We start from the raw sequence: 21,104 nt of genomic DNA, 5'->3' as shown, positions 1-21,104 counted from the left end.
TTTTACATGTTTATAAGACATAAAAATATGGTTGTTGGTGACTACATACACTCACCGGCCACTTAATTAGTTACACATTGCTACTACTGAATTTGATCACTTTTTGCCTTCAGGATTACCTTAATTCTTCCTGGCATAGATTTAAAAAGGTGCTGGAGACATTGATCTGAGATTTTAGATCCATATTGACTTCATACCCTCACACAGTTTCTGCAGATTGTTCAGCTTCACATGCATGATGCAGATCTTCTTTTCTGCCACAGTCCAAATATGCTCTATCAGAATGAGATCTGGAGACTGTGGAGGCCATTTGAGTCTAGTGAACTCATGATCATACTCAGGAAACCAGTTTGAGATGATTGGTATACCCTTTATGATCGCAGCATAACCACAGATGGGTATGCTGTGATCATAAAGGAACAGACATTTTCAGCAGCAATACTCATGTTGGTTGTGGCATTTAATGATGTTCAGTTTGTACTAAAGAGGCCAAAGTGTGCCAGTAAAATATCCCTACACCATTACCCCATCGCCATCAGCCCAAACCACTGATACAGGCACAATGGAGCCATGCTTTCATGCAAATTGTACCCCCAGTGTTCTGTTTTTAGCTGACAGTTGTGGCACCAGGTGGTGTCTTCTGTTGCTGTATACTGCATACTTTTGTAATGAGTGGTTATTTGAGTTACTGTTGCCTTCCTGTCAGTTCAAAGCAGTCTGGCCATTCTCCTCTGACCTCTGACATCAACAAGACATATTTGCTCAGAGAACTGTGGGAACTGGATATTTTTTCCTTTTCAGACACTTCTCTCTAAATCCTAGAGATGGTTGTTTAGGAAAATCTCGGTAGACCAGTTTTCTAGAAATACAAACGTTTAAAAAAAGTGTAGGGTTGAAAATTGGAATTTTCAAGTATTTCAGTTAGTGTCCTATAAAGGGTTAACGGTGTTCTAAACCAAAAGTAAAAATTATAGCATGTTAGGCAACCTGTTGTGCATAAGATAATTATCTAGTGTAATCAGGAAATTGTTCCTTTGTAGAACAATTTGGTAGAACTTTGTTTACTAGAGACCCAATTAGTTACTTTTTTACAATTCTCCTTAAGAACACAGCAAGATTCTTTGTGGTTAATAAGTGAGGTTTAGAGTTGTCAGTGGGCTTTTGTCCTGCTACAGTACTTTCAGTACAGTTCAGCTACACTAAACATGTGCTCAGTCTAGTGCTACCTTTAAAGCTAGCCTGTGTAGTAAAGCCTGCTGGTCAGAACAAGTAATGGTGTACAATCTACTGAAGTTGGGAAGATTGTCTTTTATTGCCAGCAAATCTGTCAGTTCATTTAAAAAATGTCATTCTTTTATGAAAAAAGTTATAGACCTAGTTTTGAACTGGTGGATATCAGACCAATAAGCTTCAAACATGCAACTGTTGAGCTATTTCTTTAACCAAGGCACTTAGCCTGGTTTCTCCAGCCCTTTAGCTTGTGGGTGTGAAGGAAAGCAACTCCCCCAACACATGAAAGCTAAGAGACCATGCCCCTGGGAATTCTGGGAAAAGGGAAAACTGTCTGGTTGTTGTGCCATTTTCTCATGACACACACTGTGGGGTCGGCTCATGACATGCCTTCTCAGGCTTTTTCCTAAATACACATACACATGTTTGCACTTTAAGGCTTGTGAGGACTCTCAGTGAGAAAAGGAATTACAAAGCACATTGGAGAAACTTCAATTATAACAACTAAATTCCTAACCCCCACCTGAACCCTTGGACAGCACACTGAAGGTCTGTCTCAGTGTGCTGTCTCAGAGTTAGGACAAGCGTAAACAGCCTCAGTTTCAGTGGTTTTTTGTTTTTGATTTAAATTAGTTCTCACAAAGATGGACAGACACACTCTTTTCCTGCTTTAAAGGAAAAGAGTTTGAAGTGGAAAGTAGATAGATGGCAGGTTAAGTGTGTGTGTGTGTGTGTGTGTGTGTGTGTGTGTGTGTGTGTGTGTGTGTGTGTGTGTGCACTCAGAAGTTGGCCAGTCATTAGTAGAGCTCTGTGCGTTGGAGGAAGTGGTGGTTACTGATGACTCAGCCGAGCCATGCATTTCATTCTTTCTCTCTCCAGTCTCTCTGTGCGCTCTCCTCCCTCTGTCATTTGCTTTGCTCTTTACATTCTATTCATTCTTCTTTTCTATTCTGGATCTTTATTTTCTATTTTACTCTCACCCTTTCTGTCTCTGTCCACCACCTTTTCTCTCTTCCCCCTGATTCATCTTGACCTTTGGAGACATCTCTGAGTGTGTATTTTTGTGTGTATGTGTGTGTGTGTGTGTGTGTGTGTGTATGAGAGAGTGTGCATGTGCTGTGTGTCTGCCTTACTAGGATATTCAGCAATGTGAGTGGGAAGATAACTGGCTTCCTTCAGAGTGATTAAAACATTCCTTCTTCTTTATCCTCTCTCTCTTTCTTTCTCTACCCTTTTAGTTCTCATTGACTTTCTGATGAAGATGAGGATGAGGAGAGACAAACTGGTAAGTAAACCTCAAGCTGGACTTTAGCTTTGTTTTTTAGCACTGACTGATGTTTATCAGACTTAGAAGAAACACAGTTCTAGGAAACTCTCTTCTTTCATATTTTAATCTGTGTGCCGCTCGGTAGTAATTTCTGCAGATGTTGTAGAAAAGCTTTGCTTCTTTAAGACATTTGGTAAAATAGATCAAAGTAAAGGAAAGATCACACATTGTGTATTTATAAAAGTAGAGAAAATACAATCTTATAGAGCAGGAAGGAATCAGGTACTAGCCTGAAGATGTTACAAATGTTTCGGAACCTTGTGAATTTGATTGCGGGGCCATTTGAGTTCGTTTTATCCCTCTTAAGTAAAGAAAAAGACGTTAATAAGCTGCTTTTTTAAAAATAGAGCACACAATATTTTCCTACAGCACAAAATAGCACAGCATGCAAAACACAGGTTCGCCTTTTGCTGAGATGGGTTAAAAATAGGAAACGTAATGAACAATCGGACAGTGGAGAATGAAAGAGATGGTAAATAGCACTGTGAAGAAAAATGTTTTGAGTTAGTTGGCAGTCGGACAGGTTGTGGCAGATATTGGCTATATTCAGCACTTGGCATGTACAATAACTCTAAACTTAGTCATTTAATCATAGTGTGACGCACTGACCGCACCTCTAAAGGGCTAAAGTGAAAGTGGCGGTATTATATCTCCTGGTGATATTGAAGCAGCTGTCTGCAGATGGAACAAGGGGATCAAAGAGTTCCAGATCAGGAGCACGTTAATCACTTTGATCAGTCTGTGTACAAGAATGAGTATTTTAGTGACGTTAGTGGGAGTTTCACAGCCTGCACTGACGCAAAGATCTGTAAGCTGTGTAAAGTCATGCTTATGAGGAGGAAAATCAAAAACACAAACATTATGCTGCGCTCCAGATTCACATTTTGAATGAACAGAAAGGCCTTTTTGAGTAGGCTAGCTAGAAGTGAGGGCTTTATTGCCTCACAGGTTGCAGCGTTATTATAACGTGCCAGACATATAGTGAGGCATAGATTGCAAAAGTAAATAAATAAATAAAAGTAATTAGACTATCACTTGGTAAATAAAGGCTGGAAGATTACTAGAAGGTTATTTTCATCAAGCGCTAACTGAGCATTGCTTTGCTGTTTGATCTGCAGTGACAGAAACAACAAACATATACACACCAAATGTTGAATTGTATCTGTTTATCTGACCAAAATCACAAAATCGAGCTATATCAGCTGTAGTTCATGTTAATGCTGCATTCAGTGACAAATGGAAACTTGCATATTTAAATTCTTGAGTGAGAAAAATGGACGAATATAAAACTAAACTGGGTAAGCTACTGGAGAACTAGCTACTGGGATTCTAGCTGGTACTCTGTGTGGTACATTGCTTCCAAAAAAGTGAGAGATTTGTTCATGATCTAATTCAACTTTGCACCACACAGCCTTTACCCCAGTTTGCCATTTTCGTGACAGGTGACGTTTAAATTATTTATCTAGCAGGTATAGCAAATGGAGCTCAGCTCTTTGGTGTAGATTAAGTCGGCTATAAAAATGTAGAGATTCATATTGTACTTTGTCTATTAAATCTATTAGCAGCAGTGATATTTTTAGCCACTTCTTTGTTTGAGTCACCAACTTAATGGTTCTAACCCACTAAGACACCTAAAATCATGTTTTCACACGGAGGAGCATTTTTGCAATGAAAGTTGAATAAATAAAGAAGGTTTTAGACAAAATGGCTCAAACTGCATCAGTAAAAAGGGTCATTTTATCCAGTTGCATTTATTATTGTAGCTGCGGGCACAGTCTTGCATGTCGTGAAAAACGTGATAGCTGGACAGTGAGCATTTCTAGCTTTGTGCTTGCTAAAAATCTTTCAGCTCTGGAACGTGAAGCCAGTGTGCAAGTGCCTTAAACTTTCATGGTTTCCAATGATCAGCAAGGGGCAACTCTTCCTTTTGCAAGTAGAGGCCCAGTTTAATAGATTTTAACGGGAAGATAACCCTCAGCTCCCTCAATCTATGATGCCAGTAAACACTAGCCTTATGAGTTTAGGGTTTCAGTTGTTAATTCCAAGGTGTAATTGAGACAACATGATGTTCATTTTGTAAATGATGGCTTTCATTTGTCCAAAGGACGTTAAAGTACAGTATGCTTTAGGGTGGGCTTCGCTTGTAATCGATGGATCGCTTCAGTATGAGTTTCCCTCAGTTTCTTAGTCAGATTCACTGCTTTTGTCACATACAAATAACAAAATAGCAACAACAAAAATGCTCAGCTTAAAGTTTCTTACTGCATTTTTCATTAACCAATGATTGATGTGATAGTGTCAAAGTCAATATTTTACATAACGTTCTACAAAAGCCTTTTTTTTAAACTTATTAACTACATAGATGTGTATTTTTGTACAAAGTTGTCACTTGGACAAATGCAGACAGTTGCTCTATGTTTCTGTCCAGTAATATGCTGAGACAGAAACACAGGAGATATGCTGAGTCTTGTTCGCGTATACAGCCTGTGGATGTCGTGACATGGCTCAAAACCTCTGAGATATGCAGCTGGAGAATTTATTGCCAGTGTTCAGTTCCTTGTGGCTCATTGGACATGGAAAGTATAATTTGGGCTCAAGAAGTTACAAACCTGTCATTTATGTCCTATGCACAAAAACATTCATGCTGAAAACAGGAGTCGAACGACTAATTAAAACATGATAAAGTGAACAGCTGTGCAAGCTAAACAAAATGCCCGGAGGTAGTTAGGTCACATGGGGTTATTTAATCAGACAAATATTATGGGAGTGTGTTAATGTGGACTTCTGGGAAGCCTTACATCTGCCTCATGTTTAGGCTTAAATCATCATTTAAGATGAAAGATTTCCCTTTTTACATGTAAATCCCTTTTAAACTGTTAACATGCCAAAAATGCATCAGCAGTGCCATTTCTCTACTCACACTGGAATGATGTATTTGACCTTGAGCTTCATTAAGTTCTAACTGTTAGGCCATGCTTGGTCTGCGCAATACTAATCATGCTTTATGAAGCACTTTGGGCTGTATGAAATTAAGGTCAAAATATGTACATAGAAACACAACTCTTTCACTCTCTTTCTTGCTCTCTGCTCTTTCAAACACTCCTTTCGGTCCACGCACTTTTCGTAATGTTTGATAAGTGGTATCAGTTTCCATGTATTGTCAGATGGCACACTCACTCACACACGACACATACACACAATGCACTCACACCCACCTATGCCAGCCCTGTTCCGCCAAGGCTCCCCCCGTTTACGGTAAATGTATGTTTTTGTCACCTGTGGGCCAGAATGAAGTGATGCAGTTAGTTTTGGTATCGTGTCCGTGGCCGTGCATCTCCACCGCCAAGAGAGACTGAGAGCAGTGCAGCGTGGGTAGGCGTGGGAGTGCTGTGACAGAGATGACTCAGCTCTCTGTTGCCGGGTAGAGAAACGCCAAACACACTCCCACTCCCATACATTTAAAATTTACTGTTTTTAAGGTAGTTGTCATTCATGCCTCATCCTTTGGTAAACACCCATCTAAACCGTTCATCAGTCATGTGAAGGAGTCCTCTGAAATACATTGTTCACTTCACATTAATTAATTAGCTGCCTTGCATATTTCTATTGGTGGAAACAGCCTCTTGCGCAGCTAGCGCTTAATATTTCTAGACATCCACCAACAATCTAATCCTAACTTAAAAAATACAAATAGTAACAGATGGTGAGAGCAGACTGCGCTGAGAGCGGTAAGCTTTTTATATAAAGTTAATTATATGACAGGTTATTTGGAGAATATAGTTGGGATAAGGTTGAGATCACTTTTTTTCTCCATACCTCTGTTTTTTTTTCCTGAACGTGCACCCTAACTCTGAAGTGTGGTATAATAAATGCAGTCCTTAATCCGTTCAGAGCATAATTCAGCCTGTGATTTGGTTAGACAGCTCATAACATGCATTTGAAAAAAGTTTGGTGAATCTTATAGAGGGATTACATTTTTTACGGCACGCTGTGAAGTGTTTTTGAAGTCTTTTTGTCTAAGTCTAACTTAGTAGACAAGGATGTGTGCTGATACAATTTACTTTATCAGAAAATTCCCACTCTGAACATTAGCCGTGAAGCACTTAGCATATCTTCTTCTTTTTTGAATTTTGTTGATTTAATTACTGCAGCTTAAGTGACACTCACAGTGATTATTAAAATGGTAAAGGTACAGTTAGGGATAAGCTCAAATTTAGCTTCACCCACTAAAAATACGAGTTTTAAGCGTTTTCAGTTGGGCTTAAAATGTTACACATCAAAGCACCTTGAGATGCATACATAGGGACTTCATAAGGACAGCTGCAGATATTTTTTTTCAACTTACTTGACAGGGTTACAATTATTTATTTAAAGGTTTGCCTTTGACAGATAAGAGCAGCTATAGAAGAAGTGAGAACCTGCTATGTGTCATCCAGAAAATTAAAGTAGAAACCGAAGAACAGAAAATGACTCTGCATCACGTCTCCCTCGACAGTGATCCGCTGTGTTCTCAGTCTGAGAATACGCCGTATTTAAATGTTTGATAGTATTTCACTCACATGCCCATGAATACATATATTAAAACTGATTTGTCAATATACTGCAAGTTAGATAAAGGACTGTTAATACTGTCCTGATGTAACCGATTAATGAATTGGGTTCCCAACTTGGTCTGTGCCCAGTAATATTTTCCCATAAAAAAAATAAAAATTTTCAGTTTACTTCTCTTTCCTTAAAAATTAAGAGAATTTGTTTGAAAGTAGAAGACGACAGAACAAGTGACTTTTTTTAAAAATTGGCTCCAACGATCAGGAATAACTTTAGTACGTGAGCTGCACAATAAATCCTAATTCTACTATTTACAGTATGCTTAGGGTTTATTTACTATTCAAAATGTTTTATCTAGTTTAAATATTTCAGCCATGCTGTTTTTACTCTGATAGGCATGAAAAGGCCCAAAGCTGCAGAAGACTGTATATGAAATCAGAGTAGTTTTGACTCAGGTTCACTAGAAACTAGTGAGTCGAATATATTTTTATCTCGTACGTGCTTTACAGTAAATCCAGAAAATGAGAACAGACCAAAACAAGTGACTATATAAAGATGATGAAAAAACAACATAAGCAAGAACTAGCAAAATGCTTTTGTATGCATGTGTGCAAGTGTGTGCACGTAAGTTTAGTATTGGTTTGAATCAAACAGGTTTTGTTTTGTCTTAACATGAAACTATGACATTGTCCTTAAAAAACCTTTCATTGTAGAAATTCATGAGTCAGTATTGTACACTTTTCCAGTCATGGGGTCAAGGTGCCACATGACTTGTGGACTTAGTAGAAATAAGTATTGTGTTACAGTTAAAATAGTGCGACAATAGATTGATTTTCTGTAGAACTGAGCCTCCCACATGTTTGTTTTTATTTCACATGAAAATCTAACTGCTGAGCTCCAGAAAGTCTCCTCCTAAAAAAAAGTCAAGTGACTTTTGATGTGTGTGTGTGTGTGTGTGTGTGTGTGTGTGTGTGTGTGTGTGTGTGTGCACGTGGTATCGCATGGGCGTGTGCGCTGTAGGCCAGGTTCTGAGTGAGATTTCTGTGTCCCTAAATGACGATAAACCCTTCACAACAGTCAGGATAAGGGTGTGTGAGTCAGATGTCAGGCTTGAGATCAATAAATGTTAAAACTGAATATCCTGTCAAGGTGAAAACAGTAGTAGGTCACTAGTTCGTGGGCGTGTGTGTTCTGTTGCACCTTTACTCATCATGAATTACGCTTCAAGATACAGTAAATGACTAAGAACGGCACAAACATCACTCTGCTCATTACTCAGGGTTGTAAGAGACAAATGACAAAGAAGTTTTCAGAAGCTCATATTCTACGGTTAGCTGTCTCATTTGTAGGCTTTTATTCTTGGTAACTCTCAGAGAAAAATGACTGTCCTGTTAGAAACAGCACTTGGTGAAATATGGAGGTTACAGGGTTCAAATGATCCTTTAAAATGAACTCGCCTCAGTTTGAAATTGCTTTGTGTTACCTTTTGATGCTATACTATGGCCACATTCAGTTAAAGAAGTCAGGACAGTTACTGTAAATAAAGTACAAGTGCTGTCAGCCTCTAGTGGTGTTTCTTGTCTGTGCTTCATTTTTCCATTTTAACAACAGTTCATTTCTCGTTTATAAGTTCATGTTTTTTTAAAGTCATCTGCCTTCTGTATAGAAAGAAAAATGCAAAGCTATGAAAAAAATTGATCATGCTTTCAACCAAATGTAAAATAAAAGATATTGAATACTATAGCTGCAAGGATTGATGTACTAATTTTTTCTCAATCTGCCGTTTTAATAGGATCAAATCTCCGTTTTGTCAGAACTATCAAACATTATGCAGGTTTAGGTTCTGTGTAGCAATTTGTCATAGATGATGGTAAACTAACTAAAATACTTTTACATAAAATGTAATGGGACAGAATTATTTAGAAAAAGAGCTTATGCTCAAGAACTGAGAGGCAAACCAAAGTGTTTAATATATCTTTAATGCTCCGAGGTTGTGCAAAACATTACAGATGGCTTCCTTTCAAATAAAAATGATGATTAGTTAATGAAAATCATTGTATATCAGGAGGGATTAACCTTAATAAATATATGCAAGTTGCATTGGAAAATTAGGGCATAATGACATCATATAGGACATTGTAATAACAAGCAGAATAGGAACGCTTTATTGGTCGTTATAAAGTGGTAATTAATAAGTTATTCTGTATGATTGTTTTCTGCAATGACAAGATTATTAACTATAAGGGATTTGTGTCAATAACCTCTTAATTAGAGATGCAAAAGAGATACTTTTGTTTTTGTTACATATATCAATACAATAATACATTATTTTTGTAGTAAAATCACCTTATGACATTCATACTGAGCAAAGTATATTAAGATTGTAATTCACAAACAAAATCGTATTTGTTAACTATCAGTAATGAATGGGTTATTCAGGGAAAACTATTAGTATACTTAAAAAATACTTGGAGAATATTGTCATGCAGTTTAAGTTATTAGTTACTGCTTTATAATCATGAATAAAGAGCCTGTAAAATGACAATAGCTGGTTAACAGTGCATTTGTATGCCTATAAAGAGTTTGCAGTATTTTACTTGAATTCAGAAGGTGTGCGTATCTGTTTCGTTTTTTGGTACCAAACTAAAGAAACTATAACTTTGCCGCCTCCAAAGTCACCCTCTCATTCCCCGGTTAAACCACACGGTTTCGACTTCGTGTCAGGTTACCTGGTTTAAATGTTAGATGACTGTTTTTGGCTCTTTCTATTCTTCTTCGTGATCTGTAAACCAAACAGAGTTATGCCAGGGCGAAGAACAGGACATGTAGAGAGAACAGCCGTGTGGGAAACAAATTTCCCCTTGTGGGACTAATAAAGGTATAAAGGTATATCATTGTTAAGTCTTTGTTCTGGGAATCAATATCAGAAACAATTGTACCAGTTATAGGATACAAATCATCTCCCCCCATGGAAACAGTTGTTTATAAAAGCTATATATAGAGGGATCAACAGCATAGTCAGTGTTTTATGGTGCAACATGGCTAATGTTTCTGAATGCACCTGACTCCACAGCAGCCTGCAGGTCTTCACTTTGCAAAAAATGCATATAAAATAATACATTTTTTATATTTGTTTATATCCTCATGAGAACTGGGGAAAAGAGGATCTTCCCCTTGAACTTTTTTTGTGATTTCCTTCCTCTTTGAAGATAAAAGAGGCCACCCAAACAAATGAGATATCAATAGAAAGCCCAGGTTGTTCTATTATTTGTACATCTGTACTTAATAGGGGAGCTCAAATAAGTCAAAAGAGATATACATATATTTATATATGTATATTTACTTTCATTGCTACATGATCAATGAATATTTTCTCAGTTCAGCAGCACACCTTAAAGGTAAACACTTGCCACTGTGATGGACTTGCGACCTGTCCTCTCACCCTGTGACAGATGACATAGGCTCCAGCCCCCCTGCAGCCTTGAAACGGATACGTTGAAGAGGACGGATCCATGGATGGATGGACTTTTGTATTTCCTTCTTCTTCTAATATTCTAATAATAATGATAATAATAATAATAAGTAGTAGTGGTGGTGGTGGTGTGAGTGTTAGCATTATTACAACCTTTCCAGGTAGACAAAGAAAAGTAAAGAAGCAGAGGAGATCTTAGACTAGAGGCCAGAGTTGACCTGTTTTATTTTCTGCTAAATCTCCTTCTGTTTAAATAAAGAATAAAACATAAAAAATAAAAACAGGACTATTTTGCAAAACAAACGCCAACACAAATCTTAAACAGAAACTTGGATTGTCAAGTTAATCCCAGATCTGAACATAGTAGGCAGGACTGGGGCTCAGTGCAAGCTTTAATGCTGATTGCACTGGCAATAAACATAAATCCCAAATCCAAAAAGCCAGTGGAGAAGAAATTCAAAAATCAGAGAATACTAAGAATTTTAAAGGACTAACAAAGACAGAGGGGGACTTGATTCTAGGTGATTGACAACTAAGGACAACTCCACAAATGACAAGAGGAGACTGAGACAATAAATACAAGAGATAATGAGGGAAGAGGAAAGGGATAGAGAAGACAGATGAAACTAATCATGGAAGACAAAACAAGAGACTAAACATAAAAGACTACCAAAATAAAACAGGAAATGACTCAGTAACTCAACGCCTTGACAAAGACTCTTAACATACAACTTCACATAGTAAGATATGAGGGGAAGGCTAAGAAAATGAAACTATACCAAATAAACTTAAAGCAGAAAACTAATTGGACACCATTAACTTAGACAACAAACTAAGTTCACACTTGCTTGCAGCAAGAAGGGTTTTGACCCAGTGGCTGGGTTTTGTGTACCTGTGTGAGTCCTCTCCACACACTCCAGCTTTAGTCTAAAGACATGCATGTTGGGTTACTTGATAATTCTAAATTGTCCTTAGGTGTAAATTTGAACCTGAGTGGTTGTCTGTTTCTGTGTGGCTCTGTAATAAACTGGCAGCTTGTCCACAGTATTCCCTGCCTTTCACTCTGATGTCTAGGATGGGCTACTATACTTCTGCAAACCTCAAGTGGAAAAGTGGGGAAAAAATGAATGCATGAATGAATTCCTCATTGAATAAGTTAGCTTCCATCCATCCATTCTCTTTCACTTATCCAAATTGGGGGGGGGGGCTGGAGCCTATCACAGCTGTCTTAGGTCAAGAGCAGGGTACACCATGGACAGGCTGCCAGTCACACAAGCATTCATAAAAGTTCTGGAAAGCTGATATAGTTTATTTTCTTTGCATGTCTTTAAAAACATTTTTAACTCATTTGACAGGTTATAGCATAACTGCACATTGCAGTTATGTTTAGTTAAATTTGTTTCAATATATAAGCTTGTTAAGTATCCATTTAAATCTAGAGAGTATTTTAATATTCCATTTGCTCTGGTCAAACTTCATCAGTGCATTAGATTTGTTGTGGTTTTAGCCTGTGCTCATCAGCTTTTCAGGAAACACTGTTTCCCCCCTTCGTCACTGCCTCAGTAAGTCACCATATGCGGACTTTACCTGGTCGGAGTAGATCTCACTGCAGGGGTGTTTCAGAAACTGAAACCTAGGTGACTGTCAGTAAGATGAGGTCATGCTACACTCGCTAAATGTCAATGTGAAAGCCAGAAAAAGGGAAGAGGCGATAAATTGGTGTAGTTTATTTTTTTAACCACTAGAGGGAGACTCCTTCCCACTGAAAAAAGCCAAGTCTCTCTTCTTTGTTTTTCTTCTTCTGCAGTTCTCTCATATGTATTCGCCTAAAATACATTTCAGGCAAATTAAAACACTGTTTTCGACGCTTTAAAAAAAATATATATATATATATGAAAAATTCGATTAAATATCAGCCTAACATCCGACCAGGGGCTGTTTCACAACATTAATACCAAATTTGCGTGACAGATGGTCCAGGCTATTGTCACATCTTAGAAAAAAGTTTATCCACCTTTTCTCGGACAGTATGTCGTAGTTTTCATCCAGTTTTTCCCGATTAACTTCTGGGTAGTTGTGGCGGTCAGTGGTGAGTTTAAACTTGGGGGGGAAATAGATATATATGAGTTTTATTCTATGTTTCTTTCCTGTTGTTATATTTTCTAAAGGAAACAACCCTGTGTTGCTTTTGACATCTTTCATTCCTCCTATAATTGTGTTTAATCAAAATCACATAGTCGACATCACCTGTTAATATTGAGCAGTTCTGCTGTGAAATTATTTACAACAGACTTCCTCTTGTGTCCGGTCTTAGCCCACAGAATTCGCATTAAAATGCGGTCATTTTGTACTTTTTTCCTTCCAAGATTTCAACACCAGCAAATGTCAAAAATCAAATTTGCCAAAATAAAATACTGCGATTCTTCCCCGTGACCTATGGGGGAGAACCACACACACCCTGGTTTTAAATTTATCGTCGTAATGAAATTTTCTGCATGTTACCTTTGCGTGCCTTTTCCCCTCCAAGAAAAATGTGTGTACCACGATGAAACTTTAAATAATAAAAGAATGACTTCGTTATAAGTCCTAATGTAAGAGTCTCGAAGATTTTATGAAAGACAGGAGCAGAGTACGCAGTTAAATGTTTAATGATAAGTAGGCGCATGAAGAGTCGATTCAGTTTCAGTAAGCTGCATTTGCAGGAATGGATTTTATTCCTTGGTGTGATAAATAATTCGACATGGAAATGTGATTTTTCTTTGAACGTGTGCATGTGTAACTCAGCCTTATTTTCTTGATTGATTACTTGAGATGCCTCGATCGTCTCTGGGCTCTTCGGACTTTGGTTTCTGCGGAGAGAGTCGATGGCCTGCAAAACTCAAAACATGTCCGGTGTGCTTCTGCTTTGAGGCGCAGAACAATTATTCACCTAAAGGGAAATAAAGGGACAAAGGCGTGGACGAAATGAAATGTTAATGTGACCACCGTTTGGTCACTTCACGTCTTGTCTTACTTCTCTTTGATTCGTAAAGGAAGACATAGTGGGTGTCTGAGGTTTCGACGCGTCCCTGCTTTTAACACCATATTTTCCACCGACTCTATGAACGTGTTATGTTATCAGGCTGCTTAGTGTTTTCTCACAACAGCCCATTACTGAACTTGGAATATTAAAATGACGCATAAAAAGATCGACCGAAGCTGATGTTATACGTCTATAAAATACAAAGGAGTTCCGGTGATCTGCCACTGCGTTCATATTGTCCGTGCTCGAAATAAAAACGGCACTCAAGACATCTTTCATAATCAAAAATGGCTTCATAGTGACGAAAAAATCAAGATCGTCACGTGAATATAATGTAACAATACATTGAGGTATATTTCTCTTTGCAAATATGCACTAAAATTCCCACGTCAGTTTAGTGTACCGGCATACATTCACCCTGTAAACAACAAAAACAACAAGAACCAATTATCAAAAGGTCACAGCCTGATAAGCTTCCTGTGTGATGTGAAGGCAGACATTTGACATTTTGGGTTTGTTTTTCCTTCTCTCACTTTCTTACACACAGAAGGAAATTAAGTTACATTCAGATGCGTAGGAATTCACGATGAATCTGTTTTAAAAACATAGAGGCTACATGCAAAATACAAAAGGGGTGTAAATAAAAGTTGCTTTAAATATTTAGCTTTTGCAATGGATATTTTATTCAATTTCTTGGAATGTGTAGCATTTATAGCTAGTAACTGTAGTCTTTCATCTTCATTTAATTTTAAACCTGACAAAAGCACTAAAAATAAGTGAAATAGTTTCTGTCTTGCAGCATAAATACTTAGAAAAAATATCAATCTTTTGTACAATTTATCTCGATTAATTATGAAATTCTGTGCAAAACACACAGACATGAATCCTTGCATTTTTTTTTCTGTAAGCTTAATTTTGAGCTTTGAAAGACAAAATTCATGAAAGGAAAGAAATGGACAAGACTAAAGACAAAAGAGCTTTAAGTAAATTTCAGTTATTTAACATCCGAGTCATGCTTCTGCACAGAATCAGAAAAATACGACAGGAAAATTCAAAACCAGATTTGAAGCAGCTTAAACAAGCACCCAACTGTGAAATCAACTTCAGAGTTTGAATTTCATTTTCTTTGAACTTTGAATATATAAAGTTTCAGATCTTTATTCTCGCGTGAGTGTGTTTGTGTGTTTCTGAGTCACCTGCGGTTGTGAGGAAGATAATATTCACCCCACTGATGTCTCTCACTTTAAGTCAGCGTAAAATGGATATTAGAAATGTTAAAGGTTGAATGGTAGCTCTGTGCAGGGCATACGTTTGAGGCGTTTCACGTGGGTGTAGGATTTGGACCGTGTTTACTTGTATTTCACGTTGTAGCTTTGCTTTTGCTTAGGAAACCGAGCTTTAAGCTGCTATAACTGTGAACCACACAAAATAATAGTAAAGGGTGTACTGAAAAATAGAAAATAATTGAACTACCCCAGGAAACAAACTGATAGTTTGGCAATAATTTTAGGGGAACATTATTTTATGCCTTGCTCCTGCAAAAGATATTTCCATTTTGTCCCCTTGCACTGCTTTAAAATGAGAACACTTACAGTTTAAAGATTAACACCCCAGTCAGTACAATTTAAATGGATAAAAACATGTATGTTATATGAAATGTATAAATTGCTATTGCTGTTATGTTGAAATTAGATTTTATTCAGACTTGGATACGCTGGATTTTTGGTATAAAATGTGTTCAATATTTTGCTCATTGTAAATTGCTGTCACTGCTTTACTGCCCTTGCTAATTTTACTTTTAAAATAAAATATTTCTTCTTACTTGTTTACATTGAATTTTCACCACTTTTTACCCGAACACTCGTCTGGTTTCTCAATGTGAATTTACGGTTTTCTGAGTATGGACAGTTCTGCACCAGCAAGTGCAAGAACCAAGACTATTAATGTTTAAGTCCAGATCTAGCAGTCTTGATCCTCATTTCACTTATCTTGTACTTAGACGCCGATTGTTGTGGATTTGTGGTTTCCAGTGTTTGTGTGTTAAAACAGGCCAGCATGGCTGAGACTGCTGAAGTGACTAGTGCGACTTTGTTAGTCAAATGTTAATTAAAGCAGTGTTCCTGTTGCTGTGAGGATGCAATAACAAAAATGAGACATATCACATCACTTATTTCTTTATGTAAGATCTAAGAACTCTGAATAATTTTCTGAGTTGGCTTATATGTATTAATTTTTTAATAGAATTATTCAAATTAAGTAAAATGTACTTGCTTTAGTACATTTAATTAAATTCATGTGACTTTTTTATGTTGTTTTACATCATGATTTAGGGAAAGCACACTGACAGTAAACTAGTTAATAAATGTTTCCTTCTTAGGTTTAATTTGGTTTTCGCTGAAACTATAATTGAGGCAATGTTGCTTTAAAGGTCTCAATTTTTGTAGTGGAAAAAAGATCAACTAAAAATTGCAGCTATAGTTGTTTCTCCTCCTTCGTTGTGCAAGACGTTCTCTGTGACTTTGATATTTGTAGTAACCACCTTAACACTTGACTAAGCTGCATTTTAGACCAAAGAATAGCTTTTTCAAGGTTGTGTGTGGCAGAAGCACTCTTGTGCAAACACATTCAAGGTGATCACCGAAGTGCTTCCTCCTTCATCAGATGACTGTATCGACAGACTGCAGGCTTTTTATCTCTGCACAGTGAAGATTTTTTTTAAAAAAAAATCTTTGACTCAGAGGACTTTTTATTTACAAAAGTGCTCTGAGTGAATTAATTGCATGCTTTTTTTTTTTTTGGTTTGGTTGGGTTTTTTTGTTCTATTTTTTCCACCCTCTCTCTCCTTGAACACAATTGTCTTGAGCGGATGCTTCCATAGATGTAGGGGGGAAAGGACTCGAATTCCCACATGTATCAAATAAAACTGCACAATGGTGCATTTTTTTCAAATCGTATTCATCTGATCTGGGGCGATACCTTCTGCAAAATATGTGGGCATCAAAGCACCATGTGTTGTACTCTTCTGGTTTCGAGCTGCTGTGCGTTAATGATAATACAACTGCCTGTTTTTGTCAAAGCGATTGTTGACTTTCAAGCATTTCCTAATAACTTAATGAAATAATTTAAAGGAGGACTTCTAGCTTTGAGGTTATTTTACTGTCCATTGTCCATTTTTGTTTGTTTGTTTACCCCTGTTGTACCCCGTTTAGTTATACATTGCCTGTCTATACAGGGATAGAGGACTCAACTGTCTGCATACCTGATTTTGCTTTGATAACTGTTTTCCTGTTGTTGAACAGAAACACATTCTCTGTAGTTTCATTAAAATTGTACTGATATGAAATTAAATGCACCACTTCACTCTGCAGGTGCTGACCCTCCATCTGATTTATACTTAGCAAAAGATGTAATTGCTGTTCCTATTTAGGAAGTGAAAGTCTTTAGGATCTATTTACTTTAATTGGAAAGATTTGCAGCAGTTTCTGTCACAGAAAATATGAGAAATTATTCATTTTAATTAAAAAGTTTACAATCAGAAAAGAAGAAAAACCAAAAAGTGAATAGTTTGAACTAAGGTTCTCCTAGTCAGCTTTTCATTTAATACACATATATTTGATTTAATACAATAAAACAGCATGCATGCAGTCTTAGGGACCAAACAAATACAAACAAGCTATTAAGCCCCTGACTGTTTTACACTACTGATGCAGCAAAGAAAAAGGCAGAGAATTTATTTCCTCATGCGTTTGGTTGAGTTGGATAAAGGCATGTTGCAAAGCAAATATTGTTTCTCAGTCACAGAACTCTAAGCAAATCCTGTTTATTAATCTTTCCAGTGCTTGGAAACTTGAATATGGCTGTGTTTGTAGTTTAGCATTTCAATATACAGCTTCAGTTTTTAAAACATATATATTTGAGAGGACAATTTAAGGTAAAATCATGAATCAAAATTAAACTAAATGCTATTAGTTTGGCTATATTGAAGAGAAGATTGGAGCTGAAGTAATGTTTGTCCAGTGTACATGCTCAGGTTATGTAAGGCCAATGTTGAATCAATAACAGCATTAAAAACACATCACTGATCCAGTATTTGCCTCTGTCAGAGATGTCCTAAAATAACTGGATCACCTAGTGTTGTTGATTGCCAAAGGACAGTTTAATGTAAAGGTCTTATTTAAATTAGAGCTTATTGTAATAAAACTTTTAGCACAGTTTCTATTTTTATAGAAGGACTCATTGGTTTTTTTTTGGTTTTTGTTTTTTTTAGTGTGCAGCAGTCGGTGTGCACTAAAACCTAATGTTTGTGTCCACCTAAGCTTCATAAGGAAATCAGACAGGGATCCTGCAGTGAGGCAAGGCGAGCTAGGGAAATGAGAGATCATTATCATTTAAGTCATCCCGTCCCTCATACACCTACACAACCAGAGCTGCTAACACCCTCGCACATCGCATGCAGGGTCACAAAAATCTCACAAACTTACATTCTCACTTTGTCTCTTTCACATTTAGCACTGAATCCATCATCATGGCTTTCTACATTGACATTTTATCGTAATGTTTGCGAAGACTATAAAAGTCTTTGGCACAGTGAAAACCTCATGAGTCACCTTGATATATTATGAACCTGCTGTGTGTCCATAAGAGTTTTTTTGTTTTTGGCACTTGTATAAAATGATAGTCTCTGCTTCCAGGTGTCCGTGGATCATATAATTCTTAACTCCAAATTAATTACTGCAAAATGTCCGTCTTAAAGTCACTATTAAATCCTTCAATTAATTTAAATGTTACAGATAGCACAGATTTTTTGGGGGAGTCTTGGGAAAGAATAGGACAGGGATTAGGGTGTTGATGACACATGGGTCTTTTTCGAGGTTTCCATTAAGTGCTACTGATTTAGGCGAGATAACCTCAGGTAACGCCCCTTCTGCTGGTTGCAGCCTGCCATTGGGGGGTAAAAATGACACCTTTTAGATATTTAGACAGCTAACAGTCAACTATTGTTCCAGAAAGGAAAGTGAAACTTTCCTTTTTGTGTTATGTCCCAACATGTTCCTTTCAATTCAGAAAGTATTATCTTAACTATCAGTGACTCTCTGATTTTGGGATCTTGGTGATAAAACTAGTTACCAAAGGCCATGGATTTCATGTCTAGTTGCTTTGACCAACCTGGTCAACCAAACTGAACCGTCCACCGCTGGCTAAGGAAACCGGCCAGATTGACCAGTTTGACTGGTATTCCCAAAACAGGGTTACTGACTTTGGTGGTCTCTGCACTGTGAGCACACGTAGATCATTCATTATTGACTTTACCGTAGAACTAGCCTACTTCTGTGCAGTAACATATACAATAATTGTGGTAGTACACTCAATATGTTTAAGTCTGACAGATTTTTGTCTCAAGAAATGTTAGATTTAATGAATAAATATGGGGTTCTGTTTCTCCCTGCCATAACTGTAAAGAGAAACCTCTGAAAGAGCATGCAGACTTTAACCTTGGGGCATAAAATTGTAATCCTTAATTTTATGGTCTTGTAAATTTTATTGTAAACCTGTAATTTGGCTCCAATTGCATAGAAAATGGATATATATATATAATAGATTAAGACTTTTATTGGTGATTTTCAGGGGAATTTCCCTTACAAAGAGGCCTCATTTAAATAGAATAGAAAAAAAAATAGCTTACTTAAATTTCGGTTGACACCCACCAGAAATGAGCCAACAAGGCAACAACAACGATCCACTAATTGGCGAGGGTGGTTCTTCACAGAGTTTTCTTCAGCTGTAACCACATGCAGTAGTGGATGTTTTCCTTTTTTGTGCAGTATATTCAGTAAAATTAACCACCTGGCTCAAAATGTCACTTTTCTCTCTGCAATTTGATGCATTTCCTGATGTTCCACACATTGTTAACATGGCATTTAGAGCAGATGAGCGTGACCTTTGAACGTTAACATCGAGAGAAAAACTCATTTGAATCTTGCACACAGCTGTAAATAGCAGGTACATCATCCTGTTATATATCTAAAAATATGCAGAATTCTGCAGGAGTGTGTGTGACTTCACATTATATATTAATCATTGTGCACACAATGATGGAACAAATGATGAGAAATCTGTTGTACCTGATGCACTCCAAGTGAATGAGGTAGATTATTTCTTTTAACTTTTAATTTTACTATTTTGTTTCTTTGATTTGTTGAAATCTAAAAAAAAAAAAATTATCCAGATGCTACTGTGTGCCGTTGCATACTAGTTCTATATACTGGCTTGTCAATCTATTGGCTCAATATTTGGAACCAGAGCTGAAGCCTAGTTTTAGTAGTTTTGTTTAAAAACGCTTTTACAGTTAAGAAGCGATTAGGGGTAATTGTGTAATGTTCTTTAAAGTGATTAATTACAACTGGTATAAAAATCCACAGAAAAAGAGATGTGGGGAAAGATGAAAGAAACTGAAAAAAAATAAGCCAGATGAAGTGTGGAGAGTTCAGGTGAGGGGAGTGCGTGGGCTTTATTTGGTGCCACAGATGGTACACACATATACAGAAAATGTTAAATGTCATCATGACATCTCCTTGAATAGTAAAGCCTTGTCTGAAACCCACAAACCTTTTCTCAGTTTTGTTTTTCAGAAGTTGTCAAAAAAATAAAAAAAAGCCTTGGTTCACCTTGACACTGACTAAAATGTTTTGCGCCAAGAATTGTTCACATTCCTGGAACACATGAAGAATCATTGCCACAACTCACCTGTTTATTTATCAGAAACAGTTGGTTTGTGATGGATTCCCCTTTCACAGCCTGCTTGTTCCTGTCTACCAGTCACACTGCGCGGTGCAAGGAAATGATCTGCTAATTTGAAGTAGAGAGAAATCATGTGCCGAGCGATCACAGGCGACCTGCTTACTGTCTGCCCTTATCTGATCGGCCTCTCACTGATCTAAAGCTGTGTCATCATTAAAGCAGAACTCTGCCTCATCTGCCTGAACTGGACTTTCCCAGTATTTTCAATCCTTTATCACATCTGACTACAACCATTTCAGATGCAAGGAAACTGCATATTTCTTCTCTGGTGACGTGCTGACCTGGCTGGGTGTAGCTCTACAGCAAGGTGTCAAAAAAGCATCTAAGCATCTGTGTTTTAAGTATTTATGCAACCTAAGAAAATTTTTTTCTTGTTCTTGTTTTCTGGAAGGGAATTTTTTTAATGTATTGGAGGTTTTTGGAAAAACACTATTTCATAGTGTGCAAGTTGGCTGCTAGTGCAATGGACCTGTAGTGCACAACTGGCAAATATTGACCATGGCATTACTTCAAGCAGGCCACAAAGTAGAGTTCTTACGATTGGAGCTTACTTACATACGATCTCACAAAGTGTGTAAGTAAGCTGCAATCCCAGCAGATATGCTGATCTGGCCCACGTCAGCTTAAGATTTGCCAATAGGTAACTGGGAGTGTGTAGCCAGTTGTCTCATATATAGTGTGCCATTTTAGCAACCCACAGTTTCTGT

The 21,104-nt window shown here is 37.3% G+C and overlaps 1 long non-coding RNA gene across 2 annotated transcripts in view; it reads left to right on the top strand.

The window, feature by feature from the left end:
• LOC146695231 (uncharacterized) overlaps window positions 1-21,104 on the top strand; it is a 111,783-nt gene that overhangs the window by 22,268 nt on the left and 68,411 nt on the right. For both annotated transcript variants that reach the window (XR_014923543.1, XR_014923542.1), the window contains exon 2: window positions 2,469-2,515. This is a non-coding gene — a long non-coding RNA (uncharacterized LOC146695231). The remainder of the gene's footprint in view (window positions 1-2,468; window positions 2,516-21,104) is intronic.

Source organism: Copadichromis virginalis, linkage group LG13, assembly GCF_057382275.1.
Source record: "Copadichromis virginalis isolate Kocher_CV1m ecotype Utaka linkage group LG13, C_Virginalis_male_GT1.1, whole genome shotgun sequence".
Taxonomy (NCBI): domain Eukaryota; kingdom Metazoa; phylum Chordata; class Actinopteri; order Cichliformes; family Cichlidae; genus Copadichromis; species Copadichromis virginalis.
This window is presented reverse-complemented; position numbering and strand designations above follow the sequence as displayed.